Source organism: Chiloscyllium plagiosum, unplaced genomic scaffold (genome assembly GCF_037043375.1).
Source record: "Chiloscyllium plagiosum isolate Xiang-an unplaced genomic scaffold, Cpla_swu_hap1 HiC_scaffold_4, whole genome shotgun sequence".
NCBI classification, from domain to species: domain Eukaryota; kingdom Metazoa; phylum Chordata; class Chondrichthyes; order Orectolobiformes; family Hemiscylliidae; genus Chiloscyllium; species Chiloscyllium plagiosum.
This window is the reverse complement of record NW_028270142.1, coordinates 5,302,167-5,316,288: the sequence shown is the minus strand read 5'-3', so window position 1 is coordinate 5,316,288 and position 14,122 is coordinate 5,302,167. Positions and strand designations below refer to the sequence as shown.

At 45.4% G+C, this 14,122-nt stretch overlaps 1 protein-coding gene across 3 annotated transcripts in view; it reads left to right on the top strand.

Moving 5' to 3' along the window:
• LOC148150072 (uncharacterized) overlaps positions 1-3,277 on the top strand; it is a 171,485-nt gene extending 168,208 nt beyond the window's left edge. For all 3 annotated transcript variants that reach the window (XM_087985808.1, XM_087985807.1, XM_087985805.1), the window contains 2 exons: positions 2,551-2,701; positions 3,206-3,277. The gene's annotated coding sequence lies outside the window, so the exon portion shown is untranslated. The remainder of the gene's footprint in view (positions 1-2,550; positions 2,702-3,205) is intronic.
• The last annotated feature ends 10,845 nt before the right edge of the window (positions 3,278-14,122 follow it).

The window sequence follows — 14,122 nt, the reverse complement described above, 5'->3', positions numbered from 1 at the left end:
GCCTTGCTGTGTCCCTCTCCCTCCTGATGCTTCCTGTCTTGCTGTGTCCCTCTCCCTCCTGATGCTGCCTGCCTTGCTGTGTTCCTCTCCCTCCTGATGCTGCCTGCCTTGCTGTGTTCCTCTCCCTCCTGATGCTGCCTGCCTTGCTGTGTCCCTCACCCTCCTGAAGATGTCTGTCTTGCTGTGTTCCTCTCTGTTCTGATACTGCCTGCCTTGCTGTGTTCCTCTCCCTCCTGATGCTGCCTGCTTTGCTGTGTCCCTCTCCCTCCTGATACTGCCTGTCTTGCTGTGTTCCTCTCTCTCCTGATACTGCCTGCCTTGCTGTGTTCCTCTCCCTCCTGATGCTTCCTGTCTTGCTGTGTCCCTCTCCCTCGTGATACTGCCTGCCTTGCTGTGTCCCTCTCCCTCCTGATGCTGCCTGCCTTGCTGTGTTCCTCTCCCTCCTGATGCTTCCTGCCTTGCTGTGTCCCTCTCCCTCGTGATACTGCCTGCCTTGCTGTGCTCCTCTCCCTCCTGATGCTGCCTGCCTTGCTGTGTTCTTCTCCCTCCTTTTGCTGCCTGCCTTGCTGCGTCCCTCTCCCTCCTGATGCTGCCTGTCTTGCTGTGTCCCTCTCCCTCGTGATACTGCCTGCCTTGCTGTGCTCCTCTCCCTCCTGATGCTGCCTGCCTTGCTGTGTTCTTCTCCCTCCTTTTGCTGCCTGCCTTGCTGCGTCCCTCTCCCTCCTGATGCTGCCTGTCTTGCTGTGTCCCCCTCCTTCCTGGTGCTGCCTGCCTTGCTGTGTTCTTCTCCCTCCTTATGCTGCCTGCCTTGCTGTGTTCCTCTCCCTCCTGATACTGCCAGCCTTGCTGTGTCCCTCTCCCTCCTGATGCTGCCTGCCTTGCTGTGTTCCCCCAGCCTCTTGATGCTGCCTGCCTTGCTGTGTCCCCCTCCCTCCTGATGCTGCCTGCCTTGCTGTGTCACTCTCCCTCCTGATGCTGCCTGCCTTGCTGTGTTCCCCCAGCCTCCTGATGCTGCCTGCCTTGCTGTGTCCCTCTCCCTCCTGATGCTGCCTGCCTTGCTGTGTTCCCCAAGCCTCCTGATGCTGCCTGCCTTGCTGTGTCCCTCTCCCTCCTGATGCTGCCTGCCTTGCTGTGTTCCCCCAGCCTCCTGGTGCTGCCTGCCTTGCTGTGTCCCTCTCCCTCCTGATGCTGCCTGCCTTGCTGTGTTCCCCCAGCCTCCTGGTGCTGCCTGCCTTGCTGTGTCCCTCTCCCTCCTGATGCTGCCTGCCTTGCTGTGTCCCTCTCCCTTTTGATGCTGCCTGCCTTGCTGTCTTCCCCCAGCCTCCTGGTGCTGCCTGCCTTGCTGTGTTCTTCCAGCCTCTGGATACTGCCTGCCTTGCTGTGTTCCCCCAACGTCCTGATACTGCCTGCCTTGCTGTGTTCCCCCAACGTCCTGATACTGCCTGCCTTGCTGTGTTCCCCCAGCCTCCTGATACTGCCTGCCTTGCTGTGTCCCTCTCCCACCTGGTGCTGCCTGCCTTACTGTGTTCTCCCAGCCTCCGTATACTACCTGCCTTGCTGCCCCGGACGACCCATCGTCTCAGCCTGCTCCTGCCCAACCGAACTCATCTCGGCATACCTCGACACGGTCCTGTCCCCATTAGTCCAAGAACTCCCCACCTACGTTCGTGACACCACCCACGCCCTCCACCTCCTCCAGGATTTCCGCTTCCCCGGTCCCCAACGCCTCATCTTCACCATGGACATCCAGTCCCTGTACACCTCCATCCCCCATCACGAAGGACTCAAAGCACTCCGCTTCTTCCTTTCCCGCCGTACCACCCAGTACCCTTCCACCGACACCCTCCTTCGACTGACCGAACTGGTCCTCACCCTGAACAACTTATTTAGAACATTCCTGAAGAAGGGCCTGTGCCCGAAACGTCGAATCTCCTGTTCCCTGGATGCTGCCTGACCTGCTGTGCTGTTCCAGCAATAAAGTTTCAACTTTGCTGTGTCCCTCTCCCTCCTGATGCTGCCTGCCTTGCTGTGTCCCTCTCCCTCCTGATGCTGCCTGCCTTGCTGTGTCCCTCTCCCTCCTGATGCTGCCTGCCTTGCTGTGTTCCTCTCCCTCCTGATGCTGCCTGCCTTGCTGTGTTCCTCTCCCTCCTGATGCTGCCTGCCTTGCTGTGTCCCTCTCCCTCCTGATGCTGCCTGCCTTGCTGTGTCCCTCTCCCTCCTGATGCTGCCTGCCTTGCTGTGTCCCTCTCCCTCCTGATGCTGCCTGCCTTGCTGTGTCCCTCTCCCTCCTGATGCTGCCTGCCTTGCTGTGTCCCTCTCCCTCCTGATGCTGCCTGCCTTGCTGTGTTCTCCCAGCCTCCTGCCTATTGAGCCTTTCCAGCAATTTTTGTTTTTGTTATGAATTTGTTGTACATAGATGAACAAAACAGGTTGTTGATGAATTGATGGAGAACCTAATTTCATCATCATTTTCATCCAAAAACAGACCTCAAAATACGTTCAGTATAATCCATGCCACTGACAACAGTGACCATTTGTTTACTTTGGCAGCATTGGACGATCCTATGACCTTCACGAACTGCAAGAAATTCTACTCCATCAATGTCTGGACGCTTAAGAGTCCACAGCACAGGTTCCTTTCCATGCAGCAGTCCTGACCCTTCTGCTTTCATATCAACCTGTGTGGTGGAGCTATTTAAAGGTATTGCAGCCCATTAGATTGATTCTTAATAGGCCAAGGTGACTCTCTTCACTTATGGTTTATAAGACAGACAGCAGGTTGATGAATATGATAAATTTCACACAGTCATGAGGATTAGCATCAAACACATTAGTGAGAGCTCAAAGTGGTACTTCTGGTGTCTATATAGATTAAGTGGTATCAAACCATGAGTGCTTTATCTTAAAATGCTGCATGCTGCCAATTTATAAGTCGAACAATACATCAAGTGTGTGAGGATGAAAATACAGCCTAACTGCAGCAGAAAAAGAGCAAGAGCCTTACATTGAGTCAGTTGGCATTTCCTGCAGTTATGTACCAACACTCCATAGACAAGAGCTTAGACAAATGAAACATCAGGTCAGGACACTCATTGTTCTATCCACCTGTAGCAGAGTACATCCATCTGAAAATTCTTTCTGAACTGAATTGACTAATAAGGATATTAACACTTTAATCTGCTTTTACTTTATTCTTGACAATCAGATGGAAACTCTCTGGCAGAGTTGAAAGAAATTGAGACAGAATTTACTTCCATGAAGTGATGAGTAGATGTGGTAAGTGCATTTTTGCCTTGACAGTTCATCTTGGCGGCTCTTTTTGTTTTGTTTTCAATTGGACATGATCTTCTACTTTGAGTTGCTCTGGCAACAGGTATAAGTGAGGTGGTTGTTGCTGCGGGTCAGTGGCACAGTTCACTGTGAAAGTTGGGTATTCTTTCCTCACTCTGAATTAGTTAATGTTTAAAATTCTCGTCCACTTCCGAACCAAATTCCACATATTCTCTCTACCATTTAGTGCTGTCATTTTTCCCCTTTGACCACTGAACCAATTCATTGCCATTTATTAGGAGAAAGTGAGGACTGCATATGCTGGAGATCGGAGCTGAAAATGTGTTGCTGGAAAAGCACAGCAGGTCAGGCAGCATCCAAGGAGCAGGAGAATCGCGTTTCGGGCATGAGCCCTTCTTGCCATTTATTGTCTGTCTTTGTTTCTATTCATTGAAATTGTCTCTCTTTTTTTGTCTCCTCTTCATTGCTATCCAGCACCTCCTGCAATGCTCCACTTTGCCAGCGGTTATTATCTATTGTTGACCATTTTCTCCTCTCATTACTACATATTCCTCATTTATTTCTATGCACTAACCTTTTCTATCAGACAGGGTGTTGGTGAGGCTGTACGCAGAACCCCTGTGTACAGTTTTGGTCCCAATCTCTAATAAAGGTTATATTGGCAGTTCATATGAGATTCATTGAGCTGATTGCTGGGATGAAGGGTTTGGCACTGGAAATGGGTGAGGGGCTGGATTTTACTCATTTTAGTTTATGCGAATGTAGGGTGCTCTTATTGAAATATACAAAATTTTGAGGGGGCTTGACAATGTAGCTGTTGAGAAAATCTCTCCATTAATGGAGGAATGTTGAAGTAGGAGAAAGTGAGGACTGCAGATGCTGGAGATCAGAGCTGAAAATGTGTTGCTGGAAAAGCGCAGCAGGTCAGGCAGCATCCAAGGAGCAGGAGAATCGAAGTTTCGGGCATGAGCCCTTCTTCAGGAATGAGGAAAGTGTGCAAAGCAGGCTAAGATAAAAGGTAGGGAGGAGGGACTTGGGGGAGGGGCGTTGGAAATGCGATAGGTGGAAGGAGGTTAAGGTGAGGGTGATAAGGTGAGGTTGATAGGCCGGAGTGGGGGTGGGGGCGGAGAGGTCAGGAAGAAGATTGCAGGTTAGGAAGGTGGTGCTGAGTTTGAGGGTTGGGACTGAGACAAGGTGGGGGAGGGGAAGTGAGGAAACTGGAATGTTGAAGTAGACATCATATTTACAGAATAAGGGAACATGCATTCAAAACTGAGATGCAAAGGAACTTCTTCTCTTGGAGAGTAGTAATTATCTGGAAAATCTACCCCAGAGAATTATGGAGGCTGGATCACTGACAGTATTTAAAAAGGAGGTAGGATGAGATAGGAATTGAGGGCTGTGAGGAGCTGACAGGAAAGAGGAGTTAGGCCTGTGACAAATCAGCCATGACCTATAAAAAGTTGAGGCAGGCTGAAGGAACTGAATGGCCTTATCTTGCTTCAAATACTTAGGTTCTTTTGTTCTCATGTCTCTCCATTGTCATCATTTTCTCCTTCAAAATCATCTGGTCAGCCTCCCTAGAGAAACTACAAGTGACTGTAAATGAAAATAATGAAAAAAAAAGACTCTCCTGCTTCCCTTTGACTAGTCTGATGGGATTCAGCCAGGTGGCGTGCCCTCAATTATCATTTCACCGAAAAGCAAGTGCAATCATCACTGAGTACTGCATGAAAAGCTGGAATGTTTAGCAGAAATGGTGGCCCAGTGCACCAGCTGAAATGTCAGGGTGGGCTATCTCTTCCGACTCAGGAAACAGCAACCAGATCCTGAGGTCGTGGCTTCCATGCTATGAGACGTTATGTCCCACCTCTAAGAGTTAGCCATCAATTGGATGGCTAAGAGCTCTCCAGGAGCAACAGCATGACCAGAGGTTGGCCTCAGCAGGAAGTGCCATCAAATCTGAATGAACAGTGATAGAAGCTGGAGAACAGGGTAAGGTGGGTGGCTCCTGTTAGGCAGATCCTAATAACGAGGGGTTTGAACAAGCATAGTCAGCCATTTCCACTGGAGAGTCCTTCATTGTTTGACTAGTAAAGAGCAGCAATTTCTTAGGGTCAAAAAGTGTGGTGCTGGAAAAGCACAGCTGGTCAGGCAGCATCTGAGGAGCAGGAGAGTCGATGTATTGAGCGTAAGCTCTTCATCAGAAATTTCTTAGGGTCAAGTAGACTGTACAAATCCCTCCCCATTACTCAAAAAACTCCAGTGGAGATGAGCAGTTGATGGGCATGGCTGCTGTGCCCATGCCACCAAATATTATATCCTCCTCCTGTACTAGCACATTTCTTGGAATTTCTAGTGTGGAATGACCCATTTATGGATTCATTGAGTCATAGAGATGTACAGCACAGAATCAGACCCTTCGGTCCAACCTGTCCATGCTGACCAGATATCCCAACACAATCTAGTCCCACCTGCCAGCATCAGACCCATATCCCTCCAAACCCTTTCTATTCATATACCCATCCAGATGCCTTTTAAATGTTGCAATTGTACCAACCTCCACCACTTCCTCTGGCAGCTCATTCCATACATGCACCACCCTCTGCATTAAAAAATTGCCCTTTAGGTCTCTTTTATATCTTTTCCCTCTCACCCTAAAACTATGCCCTCTAGTTCTGGACTCCCCCACTCCAGAGAAAAGACCTTGTTGATTTACCCTATGCATGCCATTCATGATTTTCTAAACCTCTATAAGGTCGCCCCTCAGCCTCCAACGCTCCAGGGAAAACAGCCACAGCCTATTCAACCTATACCCAATAGCTCAAATCCCCCAATCCTGACAATATCCTTGTAAATCTTTTCTGAACCCTTTCAAGTTTCACAACACCCTTCCGATAGGAAGGAGACCAGAATTGCACGCAATATTCCAAAAGTGGCCTAACCAATGTCCTGTACAGCCGCAACATGACCTCCCAACTGCTGTACTCAATACTCTGACCAATAAAAGAAAGCAGAACAAACGCTTTCTTCACTATCCTATCTACCTGCGACTCCACTTTCAAGGAGCTATGAACCTGCACTCCAAGGTCTCTTTGTTCAGCAATACTCCCTCGGACCTTATCATTAAGGTATGCACGGTAGCACAGTGGTTAGCACTGCTGCTTCACAGCGCCAGAGACCCGGGTTCAATTCCCGCCTCAGGCGACTCTCTGTGTGGAGTTTGCACATTCTCCCCGTGTCTGCGTGGGTTTCCTCCGGGTGCTCCGGTTTCCTCCCACAATCCAAAAAAATGTGCAGGGGTTAGGTGAATTGGCCATGCTAAATTACCCGTAGTGTTAGGTGAAGGGGTAAATGTAGGAGAATGGGTCTGGGTGGGTTACGCTTCGGCGGGTCGGTGTGGACTTGTTGGGCCGAAGGGCCTGTTTCCACACTGTAAGTAATCTAATCTAATCTAATCTAATTAAGTGGAAAAGTCCTGCTATGATTTGCTTTCCCAAAATGCATCGCCTCGCATTTACCTAAATTAAACTCCATCTGCCACTCCTCAGCCCATTGGCCCATCTAATCAAGATTCCGTGGTAATCTGAGGTAACCCTCTTCGCTGTCCACTACACCTCCAATTTTGGTGTCATCAGCAAACTTACTAATTATACCTCCTATGTTAATATCCAAATCATTTATACAATAACAAAAAGCAGTGGGCCCAGCATTGATTCTTGTGACACTCCACTGGTCACAGGCCTCCAGTCTGAAAAATAACCCTCCACCACCACTCTCTGTCTTCTACCTTTGAGCCAGTTCTGTATCCAAATAACCCTGTATTCCGTGAGATCTAACCTTGTCAAGCAGTCTCCCATGGGGAACCTTGTCGAACGCCTTGCTTAAGTCCACATAGATCACATCTACCGCTCTGCCCTCATCAATCCTCTTTGCAACTTCTTCAAAAAACTCAATTAAGTTTGTGAGACATGATTTCCCACGCACAAAGCCATGTTGACTATCCCTCATCAGTCCTTGCCTTTCCAAATACATGTACATCCTGTCCCTCAGGAATCCCTCCAACAACTTGCCACCGCTGACATCAGGCTCACTGGTCTATAGTTCCCTGGCTTGTCCTTACCACATTTCATAATAGTAGCACCATATTAGCCAACCTCCAGTCTTCCGACACCTCACCTGTGACTATCGATGATACAAATATCACAGCAAGAGGCCCAGCAATCACTTCTCTAGCTTCCCACAGAGTATTAGGGTTAACCTGATCAGGTCCTGGGGATTTATCCACTTTTATGTATTTCAAGACATCCAGCACTTCCTCCTCTGTAATATGGACATTTTGCAAGATGTCACCATTTATTTCCTCACTTTCCATATCTTCCATGTCCTTTTCCACAGTAAATACTGATGCAAAATACTTGTTAAGTATCTCCCCCATCTCCTGTGGCTCCATGCAAAGGCTGCCTTGCTGATCTTTGAGGGGGCCTATTCTTTCCCTTTTGCCCATAATGTATTTGTAAAATCCCTTTGATTCTCCTCAACTCTATTTGCCAAAGCTATCTCATGTCCCCTTTTTGCCCTCCTGATTTCCCTCTTAAGTATACTCCGACTTCCTTTATAATCTTATCAGGATTCACTCAATCTATCCTGTCTATACCTGACATAGGTGAGGACAAAAGGCTAACTAGGGAGTGAATAGGGCCCCTCAAAGATCAGCAAGGCAGCCTTTGTGGAAGCATAGACCACAAGGATCGGTGCTGGGTCCACTAATTTTCATCATGTATATGAATGATTTGGATATGAACATAGGAGGTACAGTTAGTAAGTTTGTAAATGGCACCAAAATTGCATATTCATAGCTCCTTGAAAGTGGAGTCGCAGATAGATAGGATAGTGAAGAAAATGTTTGGTATGCTTTCCTTTATTGGACAGAGCATTGAATATAGGAATTGGGAGGTCATGTTGCGGCTGTACAGGACATTGGTTAGGCCATTTTGGAATATTACGTGCAATTCTGGTCTCCGTCCTATCGGAAGGATGCTTGTGAAACTTGAAAGGGTTCAGAAAAGATTTACAAGGATGTTGCCAGGGTTGGAGGATTTGAGCTATAGGAAGAGGCTGAACAGGCTGGGGCTGTTTTCCCTGGAGCGTCGGAGGCTGAGGGGTGACCTTATAGAGGTTTATAAAGTCATGAGGGGCATGGATCGAATAAATAGACAAGGTCTTTTCCCTGCGGTGAGTGAGTCCAGAACTCAAGGGCATAGGGTTAGGTGAGATGGGAAAGATATAAAAGGGATCTAAGGGGCAACTTTTTCACGCGGAGGGTGGTGTGTGTACGGATTAAGCTGCCAGAGGAAGTGATGGAGGCTGGTACAATTATAACATTTAAAAGGCATCTGGCTGGGTATATAAATAGGAAGGGTTTAGAGGGATATGGGCCAAGTGCTGGCAAATGGGACTAGATTGGGTTGGGATATCTGGTCAGCATAGATGTGTTGGACCGAAGGGTCTGTTTCCATGCTGTTTCCATTCTGACTCTAAGTATGTAATGAAATGTGAAAGCTGATAACTCACCAATTCACCAGGCTCCTTTCATAGCACCTAGCAAACTTGTATTACCTTGAAGACCATAGGGCAGCAAATGCATGGGAACACCACCACTTGCAGGTCCCCCTCCCTGTCACACATCATCTTGATTTGGAGCCATGTTAGCATTCATTCAATTTTGCTGGGTGAGAAATCTAGAACACACTTCCAATAGCTCTAATCTACACAGCTGCTGTTCCTGAATCCCACTTAGGTCCTGGAGCTTGAGATAATACACTCGAAGACTACAAAAAGATCCACATCAACCCCACTATCTTCAGCTTGTTATCTGCAATACAAGGAGCTCAACCAGCTTCTGTCAGGAGTCACCATAGCCCAGGGCATAGTCTGTCCAACATTCAGGTTGTCATACTGCACAAGAAAACAGAACAAGCCTTGTCTTAAAGGTAAAGAGAAACTCCTGGAGAAACTCAGCAGGTCTGGCAGCATCCATGGAGAGAGAAACAGAGTTAATGTGTCGACCATGAAGTGTCACTGGACGTGAAATGTTAATTCTAATTTCTCTCCACAGATGCTGCCAGACCTGTTGAATTTCTCCAGCAACTTCTGCTTCTACTTCTGATCTTCAGGATCCATAATTCTTTGTCTTATTTTTGACCTCAAAAAGCAGCACGAGTAAAGGTTGAAAACTTAGTCTGAATTTTAAAAATGTTAACGGAAAGGTCTACCACTCAATGTGTGTTTCCTTGTGACTAACATCATCTGTCAAACAGTGAGTGAATGTGGTCCTCACTGAATATGTTCAGCATAAGCTCTATACTGCTGAGTCTTAGTACAAACCCTTGCATTTACAACGAGACACAAACAGCATTGAACGTTACTGAGCACTGCACCTGTACAGATTAAAACAAATAGGTGAGGAGGCTATCATTTTGCTCAGGAATTCATATTTACTAAATAAAATGCAATAAACAATGCATTGGGACTTTCTGTCACGTGAATCTTTCCTTGATTCCCTTCTGCATAGCTCCAGAAATGACTGTGAACAAATTTTGGGTGTAGGTTTGCTCGCTGAGCTGTAGGTTTGATATCCAGACATTTCATTACCTGGCGAGGTAACATCATCAGTGGCGACCTCCAAGTGAAGTAAAGCTGTTGTCTCCTGCTTTCTATTTGTATGTTTGTCCTGGATGGGGTTCCTGGGGTTTGTGGTGATGTCATTTCTTGTTCATTTTCTGAGGAGTTGATAGATGGCATCTAGATCTATGTGTCTGTTTATGGCGTTGTGGTTGGAGTGCCAGACCTCTAGGAGTTCTCTGGCATGTCTTTACTTAGCCTGTCCCAGGATAGATGTGTTGTCCCAGTCGAAATGGTGGCTTTTTTCATCCGTGTGTAGGGCTACGAGGGAGAGGGTCGTGTCTTTTTGTGTCTCGCTGGTGTTTGTGTATCCTGGTGGCTAACTTTCTTCCTGTTTGTCCTACGTAGTGTTTGTGACAGTCCTTGCATAGAATTTTGTAGACGACGTTGGTTTTGTCCATGGGTTGTACTGGGTCTTTTAAGTTTGTTAGTTTTTGTTTGATGATGTTACCTAGCCAGGTAATGAAACGTCTGGATATCAAACCTACAGCTCAGCGAGCAAACCTACACCCTAAACCTCAACCTGAGCTACAAACCTTCACAAACCTTGTGAACAAATTCCTTACCTTCATTTGTCTGGTAATAAGGAGACATAAAAGGAGTAAACAGAAAGGTTTTGAAGTATATAGCAATGTAAAGATAAGAGGGAATATTCATAAATATTCAATCCACAATAAGTGGATTGAATCCATAATTTTGCTGAAATAGTAGCAAGCATGAGCAGAATATAGTGTTCCAGTTTAATTTTATTCTTGTACTCTTTATTGTTGTTCCTGATAACTTTAATTGACCTCAAGTAAGATCAAAAGAGAACATCAATATTGTCAGCATAAGCTACAAGTCGCTATTAAGGAAATGACCTTTAAGATCTCTCTTCGTTTCTGAACTCCTCTCCTAAAGGCACCAATTCAGCACTGTAGTGCCTCAGCCAAGACACCAATTTTCATGTCAAAATTCAGAAACTACATGTTAGTTAAACGAAACTATGGATAACACCACAGTGTAACCATAACTTGATCTCACCTAATGTGCGCACGTGCAAATGTTCAAATCTAGGATTCGTAGGTAACAACCAAGAAAGGGAAATGATATTACCCTGCATGTCAGCCTAGTTTCCTATTTTTCTTGAATGTCATAAAACTTCAATATTCAGAATCGAAATCTCACCATTGTGAATCCATGTCTCTGTGATTGCTATCAGATTGTACTTATTTGCTGCAATGTGCAGTATAAATGTGTTTACTTTTCTTATATATGCTATACATGTCCAGATACACAGCCTGCTTTTGTCTTCAATATTTTCATTTATGAAGCCCAAAATCCCATTCTTACACAAAGCTTTGCACATGAACCCTGTGGCTATGTGTGCCTTTCAGAGGGATTTGTTGCGTGCTCGTGCTCCTGCAGTGAGGTCTTGCCAGTGATTTGATTTGACTGTTACATACATTTTATAGAAAAAATGCAGTAAAATACAGTGAAGAGCTTTCATTTATTACCACAAAACACTGCTATTTTGAATCATTTAAAAATAAGGAAAAAGAAAAGATGAAGTCTGAGCCTGATCATCACTGTCAATGACGCCCTGCACTGCACTGGACCCAACCAAAATTGAAGTCCCCGATCCTCAGGCACTATGTTTTGCCACTGGGCCTGTCTCACCGAGGTCGCCTCTGCCAATATAGCAGCCGCCGAATCCTATTTTCCTGTGTCAGCTCCATAAAAGTAAGTAGTTGCTCACTGTCCTCCGTGCTGAGCCTGCCTGAGGACTGTGCCCTGGACCCATCTCAATACCACTTGAGGTCGGTGCCCTTGCCTCTCCCCATTGCAGATGCCGTCCCAAGTTCAGGACAAGGTCAGTAAGTTAGAGAAAGAAAAAAGAAAGAAAAAGGAAAAAGAAAGAGCTCAGAAGGGATGAGCTCCAGCACAGCAGCCCTACTCCACCATCATCTTAAACCAGCATGGTACCCGAATGTCTGCTTCAGAAGGTAAACAGCTTTAAACTCCCTGAGTGTTTGTTTTTAATTAGACAAAAGACTCATGAGTGGGTGAAGTCAGGCTCAGACAGACCCAGGGTTTTAGTTTTGTTTTCAGTTGAAGCCGAACCTGGGGTCTGAAGCTGCGGGATACATTTCTGTCTGCTGCAGTTAAAAACCTGAGTCCCCTCTCTGCTGCTAGACTGACTCTTTTGGTGTTCCCTTCTCCTGGACTGGAGATAGTCCAGGAGGAAATCTATTTTGCTGCATTTACCTTTGCCAAGGGTGTGTTTATGGGATGCTGCTGTGCTGGAACAGTTCATGAGCAGTAATTAAATAATATATCTTTTTGCTAAGTATTTCAAGAGAGTTAAAGATATGCCAATTTGGTTTTTGTTTGCATTTTAATAATTGTGTAAAAATGAAGTGTGCTTTGTTTAAAACTTAGTAGTTTGTCCAATTGAATCATAACAGGAACACAACACCTTGCATTTATAAGATAAAAGTTAGGTTCTAGGCTATCTCCTTGATATATTTTGTAGGGGTTTGGTTAAATAGAGAATAAACCCTAGTTCCCTCAATCTCTTTAGAAATGTGCCATTAAGTCTACATTGCCTCACATTATCCCTTCTGTGAAAATGCAATATCTTATGTTCTCTATATTAAATTCCTTTTGCCACTTATCTGCTTGGTCTTCTCACCGATGTCCTGTTGCAGTCAATTGGTATCTTTTTTCACTGTAAGACAACTGTTTGAAATGCTTTTCTGTATTCCAATATACAGATTGCTTACATATCAGAAAGATAGTGTTCCCAACAGTGACCTTGGAGAGCAACACTCTCTATCATTTTACATCCTGAAAAACAACCCTTTACCAAGATTCGCTGTTCTCTGTCCTTATGCCTTTTTAAATCTAACCTTCCTATTCCATGAACCTGAATTTTGTTATTCGGGTTTCAAAGTGATATTTTATCAAAAGCTTTCTTGAAACCCTAAAGTGCTTATCTTATCTATTATTTCACAAAAAAATCCATTAAATTAGTTACTAATGAGCTGTCTTTTGTAAATTTGTATTTACTATCCTCCTAATACAAGCTTCTTCAAGTATCAATTTGTTTTGTTTCATTTATCAATTCCAAAACCTTACCCACCACTGATATTGAACTAACCTTGCAGTCTTTTTTAATCAAGTGTGTCATATTTGCCACTCTCCAATCCTCTGCTGCCTTTTCCAAACTTGTATCGTCATGATGTGGAGTGGGACTGGGGTGGACAAAATTAAAAATCTCACAACAACAGGTTATGTCCAGCAGGTTTTATTTGGAAGCACTAGCTTTCAGAGTGCTGCTCCTTCATCAGGTAGCTAGTGGGGCAGGATCAGAGGACACAGAATTTACAGCAAAAGATCATTGAGTCATAAAACTAATGTAATGTACTGAATAAACCTAGATTGCTGTTGAGTCTTTAATGTCTTAGAATGGGGTTACAGGTTTTGATTCATTGATCTGTAAATCCCAGAACTTCTTTCAGGTTACATAGAGCCATAGAGATGTACAGCATGGAAACAGACCCTTCAGTCCAACCTGTCCATGCTGACCAGCTAACCCAATCCAATCTAGTCCCACCTGCCAGTACCTGGCCCATATCCCTCCAAACCCTTCCTATTCATATACCCATCCAAATGCATCTTAAATGTTGCAATTGTACCAGCCTCCACCACATCCTCTGGCAGCTCATTCCAAATACGTACCATGCTCTGTGTGAAAAAGTTGCCTTTAGGTTTCTTTTCTATCTTTCGCCTCTCACCCTAAACGTATGCCCTCCAGTTCTGGACTCCCTGACCCCAGGGAAAAGACTTTGTCTGTTTACTCTATCCATGCCCCTCATAATTTTGTAAACTTCTATAAGGTCACCCCTCAACCTCCGACAGTCCAGGGAAAATAGCCCCAGCCTGTTCAGTCTCTCCCTATAGCTCAATCCTGGCAACATCCTTGTAAATCTTTTCTGAACCCTTTCAAGTTTCACAACATCTTTCCTATAGGAAGGAGACCAGAATTGCATGCAATATTCCAACAGTGGCTAACCAATGTCCTGTACAGCCGCAACATGACCTCCCAACTCTTGTACACATTCCCGAGATAACATAAGGTTTTATTTTTAAAAAGTGACATCTC